General features: G+C 27.3%; 1 non-coding gene across 1 annotated transcript; it reads right to left on the minus strand.

Moving 5' to 3' along the window:
• Positions 1–6,399: 6,399 nt before the first annotated feature.
• Positions 6,400–6,501, minus strand: LOC113868254. Its single transcript, XR_003505275.1, has one exon. It is a non-coding gene; the product is annotated as a small nucleolar RNA R71 (small nucleolar RNA).
• Between the last annotated feature and the right edge of the window lie 219 nt (positions 6,502–6,720).

Below are 6,720 nucleotides of genomic sequence, written 5' to 3' on the forward strand. Positions count from 1 at the left end.
ACTTTGATCGGAGAAAAGTTGGGGTTTTCCAAGGATTTGCTGAGAAAATGAGGAGAAAAGTCAAAGAGAACGTATGAGAGTAGTGACTTGGATTATAATCAGAGTTTTTTAACTTGAAAACCCTTAAATATCCCTCAACTCGCGACATTCTCGCTACAGCAAGACTTTCTCTGACTACAACAAAAAAACCAGACAAAATTGCATTTTGCTATCTGTCATTCTAGCTATAGAAAGAGCTCCTCGCTATAGCGAGAAGATTCTAACTACAGCGAGAGAGCACCAAAATGCCTGATTTGGATGCAGATTTTTCGCTGCAGCGAGACATATCTCGCTACAGCAAAAGATTCTGCAACTCACACATCTAAAACTCTCCTAATTTCAAGCAACATGCATTAACAACTCACATCAAGTATAAAATTAATAACTAATAAAATAGGGTTGTTACAATTTACCTTTATGCATTATAAATTATAAAACATATATTTACCAACGTTATTTTAGGTTTTACACAACATCAACATATTGAAAACTTTATCTGATTTCAAAAGGTAATCAATTTTATTATTATTTTTTTATTAAAATCTATCATCTATAATATTTTTATCATATTAATGCGGTGATTTATAATGTTATTATGTAGCGTCTCTACCTTTATACGTTTTAAATCATTAAGACTTTTGTGTACTAATGTTACCTTAAGTCCTATGCAATATAAATTTATCAAATAAAGTTATAATCTTTTTATTAATTAACTATCTTTATTAATCAATTCAAATATATTTATTTTATTTATTAAATTAATTAATTTCATATTTTAATTTTTCTTAAGTCATATTTCAAATTTTAATAAATTAAATAACCAATCATTTCTTTATTTTATTACTAAATTTTTACTACATCGATGTGTGATTTACATTACCTTCGATTGTCCAAAAATTACAAGAGATTTATGTATAACTTTGCCTATCTTAAATTTTCTTTCAGTATTAATCATAATTTAAATATAAATTTAAATATTTTATTTACAAATAAAAAATATTTTTAATAATTTACAATATAGTTGTGTGATATTCCTTCACTTTTTGTATTATTTTTCGTAGGATATATGTATAACCACGTTATCTTGTATCCTAAATATTATAATCTTATGAAAATAATTTTAATTTTAAAATAAACTTTTTTTACTAAACTTAATTTTAATCAACTAATTTTATAATATTTTAGATAGATCTACGTGACTTTGAGTTCTCCATTGCACTTGAGGATACGTAGGAGCGAGAACCGGGCCATCAAGTGAAAACAATTTTCAAAATAATGTTCAAAATACTTTTTTGTTCTTTTAAAATAAAATTAATAATAATTATTGTTTAAGAGTTAAATAAATATTTTTTAAAATTAAAATAAATTTACACAATTAATTTTAAGTAACCATTATTTAAACGGATATTGCAGAGTACTAATACCTTCCATGTACGTAAACGATTCTTAAAGTTATTTTTTATTTTCAAGATTATTTTTCAGTTTTCTTAAGGTTTTCTTAAATAAACTTTAGTGACAACTCCTTTGACTTTTTTAGAAAATATTTTTTTATTTTTTTCTTAAAATGTTATGGTCGTACCATTGTGATCAATCACCCGGTTGTGACATATATGAATGTAAATAGCTTTTATAGATGATATAAATAATATGTAGCTCACCTTATATTATTAGAAATAAAATTTATAACAATCTCACAAAAATTTAAGGTGCACATATGGTCCATCTCAATTTATATCATCACCAAGTTTCATCTTAACTATTACTCTTGAGCAAATGTACAGTGAATTTATATGAAAACAAAAAAACTATTTTTTTATCATAAAATTATACTTTTATTAATTTTTTAACTTTTCTCTCTTTTTTTTCTTTTTGTTATTTCTTTTTTTTAACAAAATTAAATATTATTGCCCACTTAATGGGTTGGAAAACTTAGTGCATCAACTAAAAAAAAGAAAAAGTTAAACTTTAAATTTTTTTAGAAAAATTATAAGAAAAAATGATTTTGTACAATAAAAATATGTACTTTTTACTAATGAAAAAAATGATAAACAGAGAAGAGAGAAGCAGTAATAAAATGAAAATATAACAAAATAATTATTGTAGTAAAAATTTATTCCTTCTAAACAAATAAATAAATAAAAATAAATATATTTTATATTTAAAAATAAAAAATTATTTTTAAAATAGAAATTAAACAAACCCTTAAAAGCGGTATTTTGTTGAAAAAAATCTCACATTGTATTATTTCGAAACATGTCATTGGGTCTCCGAATTTCAAAACTAGCGTATCCCATTATTTCTCAGTGATGAAGAATTGATATCTCACTCTCACCTTTGGTAAGACAAACCCTGCCTTCCCGCCATCCCATCCCATCCCATCAATCTATGTCCCATTTAGAATGTAAATATTTAAGATTAAGGGAATGTCCCATTTAGTTTTATAAAATTGTTTTAAAATGTAAATTTTGAAAATTAAAAATCAAAACTAAATTAAACAAGATTTAATTCTATAATTTCATTATTATTTCGACGTTGTTAGGATTAAGTTAAGGATAAGTATTTATGTGATAAATTTATTTTCAACATGAATATCTAATTAAAGTAACTTTTTTTCTTCTCAAAATTGGAGTGGTAGAACAGTTGATTGAGACTTGAACGATGATTTAGTTGAAAATTTAAGTCAACCCATTCTATAAGTTAAAAAATTAAGAACTTCAATCACATCAAAGAAAAAATAAAATTGTAGTTTAAGAATATGTTTGTTTTCATTTTAAAAATATTTTTATTTTCAAAAATACAATACAAATTTGTATTATATTATATTTTTAAAAATAAAAAATAAATGAAAAATAGACATAGTCTAATACACTAATTTAATTTTCTTTAAAATGTCATGTATATATCAATATGACAAAGGTTCAAGACTGAGAAATGAGGAAGTCTTATAGTCGTCTACAAATAGTGACAAAGTTCGCTCACAAAGTTCCTTGTGCTATAATTCTTCGTCTTTCATCAGACCTTTCTTTAAAATTTTCAACGTCTTGTTTTGATTTTAGTGATAGATCTCATCCACATGATTGTTTTATCATATATGTATGCAACAATAAATCTTTATTTGGATCAATCACAAATTATAAGTCATTACCAAAATTAAGAAATAGCATTAACAATTTCTATTATGCAAGGTTATTAAGAAAAGAGAAGCTGAAAGTTTGAGTTATACTTAGATGTATAAAGCTTTACGAGACAACTGTAGCAAAATGTGAACTTTGATACAACCATGGATGAGAACCTTTGACGGCGGACCAATGTTTTCTCTCTTGATGGATGAGAACCTTTGATGGGGAGGGCTAACATTTTCTCTCTTGATGATGGATGTAGAGAAAGTAAACTTTTTTGGTGTAATGTATTAGGTATCAGTATCATAGTCATACTTTCTATTTTTAACATATTAAGGTTCTTATACAGTATCGTTACCAGAATATTGAATCATTAACGAAGAAAGACATGAGATAAAAACAAATATATTGGTTATTCATTGTTATCAGCCTTTTGTCTCTGTTTTCATATCGAGAATTCTTTGCAAATGAAGAGATGTCAAGGAAACTTCTTACTTTTCAAACAAATCTTTCTACGTCTATATATAAACGCTATTATCATTCAATTGGCCTAAACCCAGTTTCTACACTTAAAACAGAATTTACAAATAACTTATATCAAGTCCATATAAATGTAAATAGCTCTTATAAATGATATAAATAATATATAACTCACCTTATATGATTAGAAATATAAAATTTCTAACAATTTCTCACTTGGCTTGTATATTTATTATATTAGATGCGTATATGCTCCATCTCATACAAGAACAAGGAATCACTACAACTTTCATTATATTTCATTGAAATTAAACTGCAATTATCACCACAGTTACATATACTTCAATGACATAAATCGAACATGGATAAGAGGAATGCAAATTAATTATATTTAACGTGATCTTAATTATGTTTATTTTCAATTAATCCAAACTTTAATATTTATAGAGATTAATTTAAAATTGCAATGTAATTATTGAATAAAACAAATTCAAAATAGACATATAAACATTTAATTTATTCTATATCAAACAAAAGTATATAGAACACAAGGGAGACTCTCACTCATGCTAAGGAACAATAAAAAATTACACTCATATAAGTAATGTGCTCATAAAAAACTTTAGGCACTAATCCCCTAGTTAGTGGATCGGCTAACATAAAGTCAATCCCTATATGTTCTATACAAATTTACTTATTTTAAACTATTTTCTTAATAACCAAAAACTTAATATCAATAAATTTTAACTTAGTTGTACTCTTGTTATTAGAATAAGAATTGTTGAGTTATCATCACAATAGATTTTCAATGGTCTTTCAATATTGTTTACACACAAATTAGTGACAAAATTTTGCAATCATATTTTATGGTTGGACGCCTTAAAACATTCAATGAACTCCATAACTATGGTTGAAGAAGCTCTAAGACTCTATTTGACAAACTTCCAAGAGATAGCTCCTCCTACCAATATAAATATGTATCCAAATATGGAGCGGTTGTTGTCTAGCCATCCAACCAAATAAAATTCTAAGTATCACATGATCATTACACTCTTAGACTTTTGGTAGGTGAGCATGCCTTTTGTTCTCGTCAAATATTGCATCACACACTTTATTGCCTTCCAATGTTCTATTCTAAAATTACTCAAGTAGCCGCTTAGACACCTACTACAAATGTGATAAGTACCTAATTTGAGTTATTGTTTACATTAATTTGAGTACTTAACTTTTCTAAAGCTATGAATTTGAATGTCCATTCACTCTTTAATCATAAAAATTCAAGTTAGTAGCCTAGTTAATTTAACAATTGAGATAGAGATTCATTCTTACTCCTTGTTTGCTTAATTTTTTTTTTATCTTCAAGAGCTTATTGAAGTGGAAGACATTTGGCAGCCAACTCAACTTTCGCTCAAGTGAAAAGGTTTCGCTTGAGCGAGAATACTAATGGAACCACCAACAATTATATATATATATATATATATATATATATAATTTCGCTCAAGTGAAAAATAGTCTTTTATCTAGGGTTTATGGTTAGTTGGAAAACAACTTTTAAACTCAGATTTAATGGAACTCACTAGATGTGTTGTGATTCTAGGAATATGGTCCAATATATTGATTGCTTATCAACTTTTGTACTTAATGCATGGAGGATTGATTGAATGATTGAGGAATCGTTATTCATTTAATGCTCTTAAAAACTTGTATGGAGGAATCAATATAAGGATTTATGAGAGAGTGCATCCACATTGATATATTAGTATTTACATGTTTATCATCAAAATATAGAAAGGAAATAATGATGAAACTCAATCCCAACTCAACTCGTAACCTTTTATCCACTAAATTTTACTTTGTTTTTTTTTTACTTTTATTGCACTTCTCATTTATAAACAAATTGATTTAATCGTTTTAAAATTTAGAATTTTTATAAAGGATAGTGGAAGTCATTGATATATCTACCAATCCTTGTGGATGTGACAACCTTTTATGTTACTTCAAAAACTTGGTACACTTGCCAAATTTATAACAAGATTTTTGGCGCTGTTGTCAAGGATTGTGTTAGATATTTATTAATTTCTTTCTATCCCTATTAAAATTCAAATTCTTTGATTTTCATACATTTATATATATATATATATATATATATATATATTTACTCTTGTGCTAATCCATTTGCTCAGATTTTGTTTTGTATGCGAAGAAAAACTCCAGCCTAACGGTTGGTCTTTGATCCTGAAATTGAGAGGACTATTAGGAGGAATAGGAGTAAAACTAGAAAAGAGATATAAGCAGAAAAGAAAAAGGAGCAACACAAGGGTCCATCTCAATCGCACTCTCAACCTGAAACAAACTCTCTCATTTCATAACGCAAGGGTAAGCAATGTCTAAATCCACCTCAAAGAACTTTGGGGGATTATGCCATCTAACAAGGTCCAAGACACTTCTTCAGCATTGCAATCGTGACTACAAGAACTATGGAAATAAAGTCAACCTTTTTAAATCTAGTTACTGCACATCAATTTGCAGAGTTAGATCATGAAGATCATTACACTCACTTATCCACATTTTATGAATTATGTGGTATTATAAGCATTCTAGGTGATGACGAAGCTGTGTATCTTAGGTTATTTCCATTTTCTTTAGTGGGAAAGGCTAGGGCATGGTTACAATCTCACCCAAATCAAAGTCTTATTAGTTGGAGTAATGTTGCATAGAAGTTTCTAAATAGATTTTTCCCATCATCCAGATTTATCCATGCAAAATCATATATTTCTATCTTTAGACAAGGAGCATATGAATCATTTTGTGAAGTATGGAAGAGATTCAAGTCATTACTGAAAAAATGTCCGAATCACGAGTTTAAGGATATAAATGTATAAGTAGGTGGATTGAGGCCCCCACTATGATTATGAGACCCTGAAGGGGTATCATAATCACAAAAGAGAATGTAATGCCTTGGGTTGTATGTGTTGAGAATGATAAGACTTGAGTATAATGCTTGCCATGAATAAATGTGTTTATCTTGTCTTATTGCATTAATTGTTGAATTATAATTGAATGTGCTGTGTGTTGAGCTGAT

Source organism: Abrus precatorius, unplaced genomic scaffold (assembly GCF_003935025.1).
Source record: "Abrus precatorius isolate BTA unplaced genomic scaffold, Abrus_2018 Scaffold5, whole genome shotgun sequence".
In the NCBI taxonomy this organism is placed as follows: Eukaryota; Viridiplantae; Streptophyta; class Magnoliopsida; order Fabales; family Fabaceae; genus Abrus; species Abrus precatorius.